At 35.5% G+C, this 16,328-nt stretch overlaps 1 pseudogene; it reads right to left on the bottom strand.

Moving 5' to 3' along the window:
• The window catches only part of LOC106827334 (centromere-associated protein E-like), a 79,574-nt pseudogene that overhangs the window by 45,311 nt on the left and 17,935 nt on the right, over positions 1–16,328 (bottom strand).

Below are 16,328 nucleotides of genomic sequence, written 5' to 3'. Positions count from 1 at the left end.
TACAATTTCCTAAGATAAACATATTTTTCCTTAGAATTATTTAATCTTAATAATCAGATGAGTCCTTAAAGAGTAAAAGCAAATTCTAGTAGAATGCAAGCGACTGGCTGTTTCCATCCTAAACTAGTTTCAGATTTCAGACTAGTGTTGACGTTCTTATTTTAGGGCAGTATCATCCAACAGAAATATAATGTGAGCCAAATTTGTAATTTAAAATTTACTAGTAGCCACATTAAAAAATAAAACAGGTAGAATTAATTTTAATAATACATTTTATTTAACCTAATATATCCAAAATATTGTCATTTCTTCATGTAATCAATATAAAAAAAATGAAATATTTTACATTCTTTTTTCATACTGAAGTCAATTCAGACTGGCCCCAATTCAAGTGCCCAGCTGCCACATGTGGTGAGTGGCTGCCCAATTGTTTGGCAAAGTTTTAGACATTTGTATAGGTTGTAATTTAAACTGGCTTCATCTTTTACCTCTTCTTCTCTGTTTCTAACTTTCGTGCAAGAAAGCTGCCTATTTCTAATTTTTGTGCAAGAAAAGCACATTTACCAAAAAGAAAGAACTAAATGATCATTCTTAATTTTGGAAAATATTTAGAAAATAAAGATTTAGAAGGAAAAATTCTCCCACTTCTCATTTGAAATAGCACTTCATTTGAAGTATTGGTTCTCATAAACAGAAAAAGATGAAGCAACTTTTGTAAAGATCTGAGTGTAACCTTCCAATAACATATTGTTTAAGATGCTGAGCATAAAGTGTACAATACGATCAAAAGTTAATCTGTTGCTGCTTAAGAAAACAATGTAGATTTCAGCTGTAATTTTCCGCAGGTGAAATGAAATACTTAAGTTCTTAAGACAAAAATCTCCAAGTTGTGAAAATTATAAAATTAAATAAATCAAGTTTTTGTCTTAAGATCTTAAGTATTTCATTTCACCTGCTGAAACTTAGAGCTGAAATCTGCATTGTTTTCTTAAGCAGCAGGACTGAAATTTCTCTTGTTCCCTGAGCTTGATGATACTGACCTTATTTCTCCCTCTAAAATCACTATTTAAACATCCTATATTATGATATTCCCACTTGAGAATTATCCACAGCTTTGGTGATTTTTGGTGAAACCCTTTGGCAAACCAGAGCAATGACATAGGTCCTAAAGCCATAATTTGACTTTTACTCTTTTTTGGTTAAACTTTTCCCCAAAATATATGTTTTGGAACATATTTTACTGCATACACATAAACTTACAATATTTTCAGTTTAAAATGGAATGGATATTGTAAAACTGTCTTTGAAAAGAATAAGTTTTTATTACTTAATCTTTTATGTTACCTTACAGAACCTAGAATTTCAATTTATGTCCAAGAAAAACTGAAGAGAATAGGATTATTTTCCCCTTTGACTGTGGTTAAAAAAGAAAAAAAAATCCAGATGTGAGATTCAAGTCATACATTCTGTTATTTTGTAATCTTTTTGAGTGTGACAATTCAGTGAGCTTCAGTTTTTACTAATTGAACATATAAATGACGTAATAAAAAATTAGAGAAATTACTGCTACACTTATGCCCGAAGTTAATTTTACGTCATATTATTTATAATAAGAAATACACAAAAACTTAGATGAAATTTTGGAGTTTGAAGGGGCCTTGGCAAGCACCTGATCTAACCTCAGGGGTGGAGACGCGCAGGAAGGAAGCCCTATGAAATTCGGTGCTTGCTCAAGGCCTTGTCAATAATGCGTGCCAGGCTTGAATCCGCAGTGAGGTCGGGAGCAGCAAAACTGGGGCTTAAATCCATGGAGTCTGGCCCCAGAGAACCTGTTCTTAACCACGACGCCAGACCACCTCCTCTCAATAAAATCCAGTTTTACTGACTGAAGTCCACTGTTTTTTTCATGACATTTTGCATTTTGTCAATATGAGAATATTAAAAAAGGTAAAATGAAACTCTGGAGAACTTACAAACTTTTGCGTCTTAGGATATAATACCTATGAAATGTAGGATTAACTAATTTGTAGGTAGAATGGAAATAACATATTTGGCACAGGATTCTTTTTTCCTTTTAAAAAGGAAAAGAGGGTGAGAAACTAAACAATGACACAGAGGAAAAATGATTGTGTCCCTTTGGGCTATTCATACAGAAATCTGAGAAGCAGCTGCAAATTAACTCATACTTTAACCACACCAAACACTGGCTCTTAATTTTGGAGGGAATCACAGATCACTTCACAAGTATGATAACAGCTATGGATTCTCGTTCCCAAAAAATGAGTGAGTTCAAAACTTCTGCAAAATAATTTCATCGTGTCTATAAACTCTAAGTAAACGACTCTCTGCACTAAGAAATCTCTTGAATCTTTTGGACAATTTCTGTCTCCAAAGTCTGATGATTTGGGGATTAGGTTCTCTTAACATGTAGCCTAACATTATACACTGAGAAAATTTAACTAATCTGTTTCATTTCTAAAAATTCCATTAAAACTACTTGATATTAGTTATACTAATTTTTACAATAACTCTCTTATGGAAAAAGAAACATGCAAAATCAGCTTTCCCAGCTATTCTAATAATGTTCTAACTACTTAGGTACATACTTTCTAAAGAAAATGAAGTCCATTAATATGTAGTATCCATACATAAAACATTCACTAGATATTAAAATTCATATTGGTCTCAGAAGGAAACAGCTATGCTCTAGGCAGCAATTCTGGTATACTCAATAAATTATTGATAACATACAAATTATCAGGAAATAATTTCTTCAAGATTAATTCATCAATAGGCAGATTCACCAAACCTGCTCAAAGATGTTTTTGATTCCTTCCTCTTCTTGCACACAAGCACAAGTGAAACAATTATGATTTAACTATTTTTAAAGCAATATAAATGAACTGATTATTTCTTAAATTCTCTAAATTGTGTGTACAAATGGAAAATGGTTGGGTTTTCAATATATCAACCTTAGAAATAAGCATCTTTAAGAAAATGATACTTTTAAAAGTGTGGTTTTAGGGTCCAGCCTGGTGGTGTAGTGGTTAAGTTTGTGCACTCCATGGGTTTGGATGCCAGGTGCAGACCTACATAGCACTCATCAAGCCATGCTGTGATGGTGTCCCACATACAAAATAGAGGGAGACCAGCACAGATGTTAGCTCAGGGACAATCTTCCTCAAGCAAAAAAAAGAGGAAGATTAGCAGCAGATGTTAGCTCAGGGCCAATCTTCCTCACACACACACAAAGTGTAGTTTTAGTTTAGTTTTGTGTTTCCACATCTTTTCATCTTTTACCTCTTGATCTTTTTCCGCTTTTCTTTCTAGAGCCTCAAATTCATGCAAACCATTCTTTTCTTTTAATTTCGATTCCATTTCTTCATTTTCTCTTCTTAGTTGTTCATAGTCTAGTACCAGACTATCATAGTTAGCACGAAGTGAATTCAACTCACTTTCTAAGTTTTCCTATTATAAACAAAACCAGATTTTCAAGTCAGAGAGGATTCAAGTTCTTTGTTTTGTTAACTAAAATCTGGATTAGTCAAATAATTCATTTAACCTTGAATCATTTGGTAGTTTGGGCCATTCTCCAATATCTTCCCAATGGTCTAGCTTGATCCACAGCATAACAGAAGGTCTGCCTTTTGGTAAACTAGCTAACATAGAATAGAGGAAGACTATTTTCAAAGAGATAGAATTAAAAAAGAAAGAAAGAAAGAAAGAAAGATCATATAAACAAATGCTCTGCCTGTGCCTGACTTAAAATTCAGTCGGGAGTAGGAGTAGGGCACATAATGGGAAGTCATCTGACCACAGATCCTTAAGCTCCTTGGTAATAAAGCTAATAATGTAATTCTCCACCTGCTTGACTCCTGTTTAATTTCTCAGACAGCTCTGAATTTAGGAAGTGACACGGAGCCATTATTTATTGACTTCTAAAACTCCAACGGCTGCCAGGCCTCACCGTGCTGAGCAGAGGCCTGTTTCTGCTTTCTGTTCCATCATGAGGAAGAGTAAGCCATGAGTTAAAAGAAACTAAACCAACACTAGGGATTTGAAAAAAACAACAAACCTTCCAGAGTGTTTTAGGGACACAAAAGCATATAATTCCCCATAATAATTAATTATAAGAACCATTACAACTAATTATAATGGTTAGCTAATGATAATAACAATTCCCAAGAATCACTGCAATTTTATTTCAAAATTAAAATGAAATTTTCTTTAACAAATACATTTATATGACTATGTTATATTTCTTTGAATATTAGCAGCCTAGAAAGCAAACATGGAATCTAAACTTACTAAAGTATTCACTACAGTATTCCTTATTTCTTAAAGTTTTCATAAGACTATATAATTTTATTTACTTTCATTTTTCAGCATTATTTGGCAATATTACCCTTCCCTGATACACCATTCTACTTTATGCCTGAGAATTTTGATACTTTTAAAATCAGCCCTTTTTACCTTCAAGGGATGGCCCAAGGCAAAACAGAAACTTACCAAAAAATCATAGATACCAAGATCTGCTGGTAAAAACTAGAAGCAAAGGTTTACCTATTACCATACTTTAGGAAATGTTTAGCCTCTCTCTGTATGCCACAGTTACCAACGAGGAGTGTAACAAGTTGGGGAAGCCTTAATAAGAACCTCAACTACTACTGAAACAGTCAGAGCTAGAAATGTGCCACAACAGCAAACATCAATAACAAATGAATTTAAAGAAGAGTAAAAGGATAATGTTCTGTAAAATACATTTAAGTTACCTGACTTAGTAGTTTTGTTGCTGGATTCCACTCTGTCTCAGTTAATGTATCAAGAGTGTTACTGAAAATATCAGACTCTGAATAGAGAGCTATAATTAGGGGGAAAAGAAATTTATCCATAAACATGTTATTAAGTTTCCTAAAACTCAAATTAAAGATTAAAAAAATTCTGATCTGAGGTAATAAGCTCAAATTAGTTAATATGTGCTCACAGTATGAATGCCAAGAATATATAAACAGATGTGATCATTTATATACTCGTGTGAATTAAGATCACTGGTTAGAATTAGTGATAAAATGTAGGATCCTTAGTACAACACATTCATGCACGGCATAAGGACGTTTCAGTCAAGGACGGACTGCATATACAACAGGCGTCCCACAAGATTAGTACCACAGAGCCCAGGTGTGTAGCAGGCTGTACCACCTAGGTTTGTGTAAGCGCACTCTGTGATGTTCACACAACAACAAAATTGCCTAAAGATGCACTTCTCAGAACACGTCCCATCATTAATCAACGTGCGACTGTATAGGTTAAAAGGACAAATTCTAAATTTGAGATTTAATCATTGTAAGCAGATTTTTAAATGCCCCTAAAAAATACTTATAATGTTAGAGACAAACTTTGCAACAGATTCCTGTGTAAATGCTACCCTTTCAAGATTAGCAAAGTTTAAGCCAGACATTATATGGGTACTAACTTAATGAGCAGTGATTAAAACAAAAACAAAAAATAAAAATATCTGTCTCAAATGTTTCAACTACAGCACATCATTCTTAAGAGATCTGGAAAAAATAGAGAACTTCATCAATGTTCACTTTCTTAAAATTACTTATTTTTATCATCGTAATCACATCTAAAATACATACATTTTATTTAACTGTGTTTATCACATTAACTGAGTTATAAATAAAGTCTCTCTTTATAGGGATACTTTTATAATTAAAAGTAGTTGAAGAAGAACTCACATTCATCAATTTCTCCTCCTAAAGTTAGAGCAGACTTATGTGTCTTTGTTGTTACATTCTCTGGTACATTAAACTCATTTACATAGTTTGAATCCTTCATTTTGTTAATTTTGCCAACACACCAAGTGACTCTTCGTTTTTTTTTAGCCTAAAGAAGAAGAAATCAAAATTACCTCACACACATCTGGCTCAAACATCATAAAACAAGGGAACTAGTTTCCATTTTTAACAACCATTGACTTGGTAGAATTCTTATTCAGCCTAGTTTAATATCTTATCAGTCTAAGGACATCCTGAGATAAGAAAACATATTCAAACTTTTCAAATTAGTGTTAACTTCATAATAAATTTGATGAAACTATTATTTAAATTTCATTTTGTATTTGAAGGCTTACTTACAAGAATTTCTGCAAATTTACTGAAAGGAATTAGTTAAGTATCAATCCTTCAAGTAATCTGGTGTTACAGAAGACAGCACAGCCACCAACATAGTGACCAAAAGCACTTCTGGGAACCCAGCCTTAACTGGGAAGGAACAGACAGGCAGCCCATTTGAACTTCCCTCAGCAAGTAAATCTTCCACAGGGCCATTCCCATGCCAATTCTTTGCCAGTTTATAAAGCTCACGATCCAACCAGCGCTCCTAATCTTGTTCCTTCCGTTCTCCCTTGGGACTCTGTTCCCTCAGGTATCTGTTCATCTGTCGTCTTCACTACCTTCTTCCACTGGGCTTTAAGAATGCTCAAGCCTCTGTTTTCTGCTTTTGATTTTTTCAAAAACAAACCCTTCACTCCTTCCTTCTCTCTAGCCAACATTTTCTTTTAGTTTCTATGTTCTCTTCTTCCTCGTCTCTCTACTTCTTCCTCATCCCTCCTGGGATACCTCTGTCTCCTGGTTCTTGTCCCACCCAGCTAGCTGTCCTCATCACTCACTTGGCTTTACTGCTTTCTCTTTCTCTGACCACCGCCTAAGTGTTTTTCCATATTTTACAGGTATATTCCTCTCTTGTCCCTTTACTAGAACAAGCATTATCTCATCTTTTTTGATCCTCTCAACAATCCTCTCTTACTACATCCACTTTATAGATGCCTGAGTGTCCAAAAAGTTTACATGAGTTGTGTACAGTCATACAGCCAATTGGTGGCTGAGCCCATGCTTGTAACTTCAGACCTTATCCACCACCCATTCCACTGCGTTGCCTGTCAAGATTATCTGTTGTCCCCAGAATATATGGCTTCTGCTTGAAATGGCCAGCCCTTTCCACAGCCTGCTCTGCAAAAGCACATTCATATATAAATCCTTGATTCCCATGACCTTCAGCTCAACTCCATTCGCTCCCAAAGCCACTGGACCCTGTCATCTGAAACTCATAAACCTAGAACTCCTTCCACCCCAGTGATTCAGTTAATCCCATTATAGCTAGTTAGCTTAAGAGGGACATCTAGTCTCTTGATCCACTGTTTTCTTTCTGCCAGCTACCTTTGGGCTCTCATCCCATCATCTTAGATTCTATAGATCACCAGTTCAATCACATTTTTGGGTCAATGGTCTCAAACTATTAGACCCATTCTGTGTTCCCCACACCTATCCTATCACAATGTACACTCAGATGAATTACACTGCCATCTGAGCTTTTATTAGCCTCCTGAACACTGTGTGGACAGCCAGAAGACTGGCTACCAACATCACCTGGGCCCTTAAGGCTGCCTGGCAAGACTCCTTGCCCCCTCGTTGGCTTTCTTTTCCATTCCCTACAAAGGCGAGACTATTTCAAACCCTTAGCAGGTCTACAAACTGTGTCTCTACCATCTCCAGCCACCACAGAAGAAAAATTAAACCTCCTATTTCACAAAGAAAATACAAGCCTAAACTTACAAAAGCATTACTTGCATTGATTCCTACCCTTTTCCTCTGTCCTTGTTATAATGAAGGAGTGTTTCTCCTTCTATCTAAGGCCAGACCCTTCTACTGTATTCAAGATCCTACGCCTTTGGGCCATCTCAGCCTACTGCAAGGTGGCTTTCATTCCCAATACATAACTCAAATTGTTTTTGCAAAGGAGCTTCTTGTTTCTAAATCCAAAAAGTTTTAGTCTATATTTGTCTTATTTAACTTCTCAGCAGAACGTGACATCACTGACATAGAATGTGACCTCGCTATGCAACATTCTCTTCTTTTAGTTTACCACGTTCACCTGGTTTCTTTCTTAACTCTAGAGCTAAACCTGGGCTCCTTTAGGCATTCCTCTTTTTTGCTTTTACCTAAAAAGTTGTTTGGGAGGATCTTATCTTTGGCCCTCTGTTCTTTTCATTCTCAACATGCTCCCAGAGCAAGCTCATCCATTCTCACGACTTTAATTTGGATTTGCAGTAGTTAATGCCCAAATTGATATCTCCATCCCAGATCTTTCACTTGATTTTCATATATTTGCATTTTCAACTGCCTGACACCTTAAACTAGAGCTGACCCAAATAAAACACTGGACAGCTCCACTGCTCTTCACTCAATGTTCCTTAACTCAACAAATACTGCTACCAGCTATCCAGCAAGCCCAGTAATGTGTGCATGTCATTCTAGATGCTTCCTTCTCCCTTTCCATGTCCCCATGTTGAAACAATCACAAAGTTCTGTCGAGTCTGTCTCCCAAATAGCTCTCCAATTTACCCATTTTTTTTCCATCTCCAGAGCCACAAGCCTTGTGGAGGCCCAATCAATTGTAGGTACACAGTAGCCACATCTTTCTAAACAGCAATTCCAATCATGTTACCTACAAGGCTTTCCCATATCCTTAGCATAATGCAATGTTCGAATCCTACAATGTGGTTTAAATGCCCCTGCCACCAGAATATTTTAAGTCCAAGAAATATGTTTTCTCACGACTCCAAGCTTTTGTACATGTAGATGTCTAACCGGCATACTTTTCCCTACCCCTTTCCTTGGGCTGTTTCCTACTCATGGCTGAGCCAACAGATGGTTTTGATGCCTTCCATTTACCTGGTATGGTGGACTTAAAGGTAGCGTCTATTAATAATAATCTTAACAGCATACACTTATTGAGGATTTGCTGTATGGAGAGTATAGTGTTAAGCACATTCTATATATCACTTCACTTAATTGTCACATCAGTCCTATGAGGTGAGGATCAAGCTTTCTCACAGATAAGGAAACTGCAGCAAAAAGTATTTAAGAAAGGGCCCAAGGTCGAGAGTTAGGAATTGACAGAACTGGGATTCAAATCCAGAAAGTCCAGCTCCAGAGGCCATTCTCTTAACCATGACACTATCACTCCCCAAAACATCTGCTGGATAAATAAACCCCTACTCTGGTAAAAACAAAAGCACACAGACTGGAAGCCAGAATTTTGATTACTATGTTGATTTATAGTCTAGATAAATTTTCCTGAGATTACTATTTCTGTTTCATTAAATAGAAAATATTACCACATACTCTAGACACCTGTGGTTTCCAATCACCTAATCAATTTCATTAGAATTTCATAAGAAGTATAGTGCAAATAGATTCCTTGACTACATCCCAGACTTTCTGAATTAGGATCTCTTCATATGGGAATCAGGGTTAAGTATTTTTAATGAACGTTCTAGGTGTTGTTGAGGTATAGGCAAATACACAAAAGGTTCTTTCCTAAAATATACTGTATCAAAGGATAAGAAACACATAGCTATATAATAAGCATATAAGAATACCAATTCTATTCCCTATATATCAAGTTTAAGCTGTCATCTTTCATAAAAAAAATAAGACCCATATATGTGCTGCATACAAGAGATGCATTTCAGACTGAAAGACACTCACAAACTGAAAGAGAAGGAATGGAAAAAGATACTCCATGAAAATGGCAATGAAAAGAAAGCTGAGGTAGCAATATTCATATCAGAAAACATAGACTTTAAAATAAAAACTGTAACAACAGACAAAGGGCACTACATAATGATAAAGGGAATGATCCAACAAGAATATTTAACATTTACAAATATCTATGCACCCAACATAACAGCACCTCGACATATAAAGCAATTATTAACAGACATAAAAGGAGAAATAGCAACACAATAATAGTAGAGGACTTTAACAATCCACTTACACCAAAGGAGAGATCATCAAAACAAAAGATCAATAAGGAAACGTTGGCCTTAAATGACATATTAGACCAGATGGACTTAGTACACATGTATAGAACATTCCATCCCAAACCTGCAGAATACACATTCTTTTCAAACGGACATGGAACATTCTCCAGGACAGATCACATATTAGACCACAAAACAAGTCTCAATAAATTTAAGAAGACTGAAAAAATACCCAGCATCTTTTCTGACCACAATGGTATGAAACTAGAAATCAACTACAGGAAGAAAATCAGAAAAGCCACAAATGGATGGAGCTTAAACAAAATGCTATTGAACAACAATTGAGTCAAAGAAGAAATCAAATGAGAAATCAAGAATATCTGGAGACAAATGAAAATGAAACTACGACAGGCCAAAGTCTATGTGATACAGCAAAAGCGGTTTTAAGAGGGAAGTTTATATCAATACAGGCCTACCTCAACAAAGAAGAAAAATCCCAAATAAACAGTCTAACAGTGCACCTAAAGGAACTGGAAAAAGAAGAACAAAGCCCAAAATCAGTAGAAGGAAGGAAGTAATAAAAATCAGAGCAGAAATAAATGAAATAGAGACTAAAAAAAACCAGGAAAAAAAATCAATGAAACTCAGCGCTGATTCTTTGAAAAGATAAACAACATCGACGAACCTTTAGCTAGACTCACCAAGAAAAAAAGAGAAGGCTCAGATAAATAAAATCAGAAATCAAAGAGGAGAAATTACAACAGATACCTCAGAAATACAAAAGATTATAAAAGAATACTATGAAAAGCTATACGCTAACAAACTGGATAATCTAGAAGAAATGGATAAATTCTTAGACTAATACAACCTTCCAAAACTGAATCAAGAAGAAGTAGAGAATGTGAATAGACCGATCACCAGTAAGGAGATTGAAACAGTTATCAAAAACCTCCCAAAAGATAAAAGTCCAGGACCAGACGGCTTCCCTGGTGAATTATACCAAACATTCAAAGACTTAATCCTATCCTTCTCAAACTCTTCCAAAAAATTGAAGAAGAGAGGAAGCTTCCAAATTCATTTTACGAAGTCAACATCATCCTGATACCAAAAGCAGACAAGGACAACACAAAAGAAGAAAATTACAGGCTCATATCACTGATGAACATCGATGCAAAAATCCTCAACAAAATACTAGCAAATCAACTACAACAATACATTAAAAATTTCATACACCATGATCAAGTGGGATTTATTCCAGGGATGCAGGGATGGTTCAACATCTGCAAATCTATTAACGTGATACACCACATTAACAAAAATGAAAAATAAAAATCCCATGATCATCTCAATAGATGCAGAGACAGCGTTTGACAAGATATAGCATCCATTTATGATAAAAACTCTAAATAAATTGGGTATAGAAGGAAAGTACCTCAACATAATAAAGCTGATATATGACAAACCCACAGCTAATATCATTCTCAATGGAGAAAAACTGAAAGCTATCCCTCTAAGAACAGAAACCAGACAAGGATGCCCACTGTCACCACTCTTATTTAACATAGTATTGGAAGTCCTAGCCAGAGCAATCAGGAAAGAAAACGAAATAAACAGCGGTCAGATTGGAAAGGAAGAAGTGAAACTGTCACTAGCTGCAGATGACATGATTTTATATATAGAAGACCCTTAAGAACCCACCAAAAACTTCTCGAACTAATAAACAAATACGGCAAAGTTTCAGGATGCAAAATCAACATACAAAAATCAGTTGCGTTTCTATACACTAACAAGGAAGTGGCAGAAAGAGAAATTAAGAATATAATCCCATTTACAGTTGCAACAAAAAAGAATAAAATATCTAGGAATAAACTTAACCAAGGAGGTGAAAGGTTTGTACACTGAAAACTATAAAACATTGTTGAAAGAAATTGAAGAAGATGTAAAGAAATGGAAGGCTATTCCATGCTCTTGGATTGGAAGAATAAACATAGTTAAAATGTCCATACTTCCTAAAGTAATCTACAGATTCAGTGCAATCCCAATCAAATTTCCAACAACATTTTTCACAGAAATAGAACAAAGAATCCTACAATTTATATGGAACAACAAAAGACGCAGAATAGCCAAAGGAACCCTGAGAAAAAAGAACAAAGCTGGAGGCGTCACACTCCCTGATTTCAAAATATACTACAAAGCTATAGTAACCAAAACAGCATGGTATGGCATAAAAACAGACACACAGATCAATGGAACAGAATCCAGAGTCCAGGAGTCCAGAAATCAACCCACACATCTATGGACAGCTAATTTTTGACAGGGGAGCCAAGAGCATACAATGGAGAAAGTAGAGTCTCTTCAATAAATGGTGTTGGGAAACCTGGACAGCCACATGCCCAAGAATGAAAGTAGACCATTACCTTACACCATGCACAAAAATCAACTCAAAATGGATTTAAGACTTGAATGTAAGACCTGAAACCACGAAACTTCTAGTAGAAAACATAGGCAGTACACTCTTTGACATCGGTCTTAGCAGCATATTTTCAAATACCATGCCTGACTGGGCAAGAGAAACAATATAAAAAATAAACAAATGGGACTACATCAAACTAAAAAGCTTCTGCACAGCAAAGGAAGCCATCAAGAAAAGGAAAAGACAGCCTAACAATTGGGAGAAGATGTTTGTAAACCATATATCAAAAAAGGGGTGAATATCCAAAATATACAAAGAACTCATACATCTCAACAACAAAAAAACCAAAAACCCAGTTCAAAAATGTGCAAAAGATCTGAATGGAGATTTCTCCAAAGAAGATATACGGATGGCCAACAGGCACATGAAAAGATGTTCAACGTCACTATCAGAGAAATGCAAATCAAAGCTATAATGAGATATCACCTCACTCTTGTCAGAATGGCTATAATTAACAAGACTGGAAACAATAAGTGTTGGAGAGGATGTAGAGAGAAGGGAACCCTCATACACTGCTGGTGGGAGTGCAAACTGCTGCAGTCACTATGGAAAACAGTATGGAGATGGCTCAAAAAATTAAGACTAGACCTACCATATGATCCAGCTATTCCACTCTTGGGTATTTATCCAAAGAACGTCAAAACGTGAATGCGTAAAGATACATGCACTCCTATGTTCACTGTAGGCTTATTCACAATAGCCAAGACTTGGAAGCAACTTAGGTGCCCGTCAAGGGATGAATGGATGAAGAAGATGTGGTATATATACACAAGGGAATACTACTCAGCCATAAAAAAGGATGAAATCTGGCTAATTGTGACAACAAGGATGGACCTTGAGGGTATTGCTGCTGAGAGTAAAAAGTCAGAGGGAGAAAGTCAAACATTGTATGATCTCACTCACAAATAGAAGATAAAAACAACAAAAGACAATCCCATAGCAACAGAGATTGGATTGGTGGTTACCAGAGGGGAAAGGGGGAGAGAAGAGGTTGAAAGGCATGATTAGGCACATGTGTGGTGATGGTAATTAGTCTTTTGGTGGTCAGCATGATATAATCTACATAGGAATTGAAATATAACGATATACACCTGAAATTTATATACTGTTATAAACCAAAGTTACTGCAATTAAAAAAAACAATAATAAAAAAGAAGAAGAAAAGAAGCTGTTGTCTTTTAAATTTTACTTTTAATTCCTGTTGTGATGTGAGGGAAGAAGAGGTCACTAGCATTCGTGTTAAGTTTTGAATTTTCTCAATCTGCACTTTTTGAAGCAAATCTTTTTCTTCCAAAAGTTGGGCCAATTGGTCTTTTTCCATTGCCTGGGCCCGAGTCTCTAAAGAAACCTAAAGAATGTAATATTGGGTTACGTTAATAAATGTAGGTAGGTTTTAAAACCTTGAAAGTATAGTTTAAAAAAATATAAATTTGTATGTGAGTTTTGAGAATTTTTCTTTTCTTTTTTTTTTTGCTGAAGAAGATTCACCTTGAGCTAACATCTGTACCTATCTTTCTCTTTCTGCTTGAAAGGGATTTGCCCTGAGCTAACATCTGTGCCTATCTTCCTCCATTTTGTACATGGGACAACAGGACAGCATGGCCGCCAAGTGGTGTAGGTCTGCGGACGGCAACTGAACCCGGGCTGCCAAAGTGGAGTGCAACAAACTTAACCACTAGGCCACAGGGCTGGCCTGAGAATTTTAATTTTATTGAAATAAAATATGCCCTACCTGCAGAACACCAATATGCAGTTACCATAATCAATAATTTCTCAAACTTATAATAGGGTAAAATATACATTTCTCCTCATGTCACTATTCTATATGCCATGTATAAGATTATATCAATGCTGTTAAAGCAATTCTATTAATTGACTAAAAATATATAAATAGGCAGAGAAATCATAAAGCAGAGACTTGAATACCTATAGCAAAGGAAGAGAGATCCTTCTAAGACCGCCATTTGACATTTTAGGTCATTTTTAAAAAGATCAGTAAAATGTAAGTTTTTTACAGACTGGGGACCATGATGGTTTAAACAAACAAATGGTAATGACAAGCAATTATGCTATCTTATTAGATTGCTATCTTAGGGCTAGAAGAGGAATTCAAGATAATGTAAAATGAAACAAAGTAGTTTTAAACACTATTCATGGTCTCTCTTTTTAACCTAATTCTCTGTATTTGTGACAGTTTTTATCTCTTAAAAAAACGTATCTCTACTTGGCCCATTTGAAAATCTCAAATTTTGCCCTTTGGAAATGAAAAACAAAATCTAAAATAATTTCAAGAAACCAAATCTTGCAGTTTATAGTAAAGTTTTTACGGGTTGATTTCTCCTTAGTTAAAAACTATTTGTTTTAAATTTAGATTGTAGAACTCAGATATTGAGGATTTAAGAGTCTCTGGGCATGTAGGCAGATCTCAATTCTAAATCCATCTCTATTCTTTACTGAAATACACAGTTCATACATACCTCCTCTAATTGTTTTTTAAGATCCATTATTTCTTTTCTATATCTTTTCAGGAGAGCTTCATCACTAGACACCTCATTGACATAAGGAGTATTCTTCATATATTTAGCAGTGCTGGCAAACTGGGAAAAAATACAAGAGTGTTAAACGTTGACACCAAAAGATTAGTTTAATTAATATTTAGGTTTCTTGTAATTTTCTTTTGTAAAGAAACATCAGTAAAAGCTTCCCAGGTGGCTTACAGCTTCTGAACACACAGCATTCTACGTCCCTGTAACAATGTCCATAACTTACCTTTGCCACTAGTCTTCAGGAGGGTCAGAGAAATATCTTGAAGACAGATGCCAACAGAGAGCCTACACACCCTGGCTCACTGGAATCCATCTACTCCTCAAAGTCCAGGGCAAATGCTCCCTCTGCGCTGAAGCTTCACTTCCAGTCAAAAGCACCTCTCCTTCCTTTGAACTCTGTCCTACTTATTAGCCACTTAACTTTTAATCCAAGGAAATCACGCTGGAAGACAGGTCTTATCTTCACTATAAGACTATAAATTCTGTGAAGCCAGGAACGCTATCTCCTACCTTTGTTTCTCTGACAGAACCTTGATCCAGCGCTCAATAGCTACTTAAAGTGATGTTTCTTAGAGCATGAGTGTCAAAAGTAACTTTAACTGGGTACGTGAGGGTGCCCATTAAATAACACTGAACCCTTCATTGAGACAGCTATTCTACTGACAGTTCTCATTCTTCTTTTCTTTTGAAAACAGAAAATACAGGCCTTAGGCTCAGAGCAAAGGCAGGCAACAATTTGTTAGCAGGAACTTAAGAATTATTTTGTTATAAACACGCACACCCATTTTTTGGGTCACCTTCTGTTTGTTCCAAGTGATAACCAGTTTTTCATTTATGGGACTGATAGAAAGTTTCCTTTTATAATAAGTTAAATTTAAAAAGTGAGTTATTTAAGAAAAAATCAAGTCAATTTCAATAAAATATTGTTGGATGTGGCAAAAATTGGGGAGGCAGGATATGAATGATTGAAGTTTGGGAAGATTAAGGAATGCTATTTAGTAGACACACCAATTTTATTTTAACAGGTATGTTATGTCAATTACAAAAAATTACACCTAATTTTAGTAGCTAATTTTTCCTTCTGAAAGATGATTTCCCCCATATTGATTCGAGATAAAAATCAAACTCACCTGGAGAGTAGTCAGGGTTTCATCCAAAGACACTGGAGTAATTGTGCAGATAATGCGTGTTTTTGCATTTCCTCCCAAGGAATTCTGGAGAATTCGTGTTAATTTGCTATCTCGATAATTTATGAAACCACTTAGTGAGAGATGAGTTTGGGGAGAAAAAGAGTAAAACTTTTTATATAACAAAAGTGGTTTATTTTTAACGCAGAACCTTAAATTTGCTACAGTTTAAAAAATTCATTCTTTACTGGTTACTTGAGGCAGAGCAAAACTACTAACTAGAAAATATTTAAAATATAAAGTAAATTTAGTAGGTCACGGTCATACATATAAGAAGCAACGCATGCTCATAG

Source organism: Equus asinus, unplaced genomic scaffold, assembly GCF_041296235.1.
Source record: "Equus asinus isolate D_3611 breed Donkey unplaced genomic scaffold, EquAss-T2T_v2 contig_803, whole genome shotgun sequence".
NCBI lineage: Eukaryota > Metazoa > Chordata > Mammalia > Perissodactyla > Equidae > Equus > Equus asinus.
The sequence above is the reverse complement of the archived record's forward strand: the minus strand, read 5'-3'. Positions and strand labels throughout refer to the sequence as shown.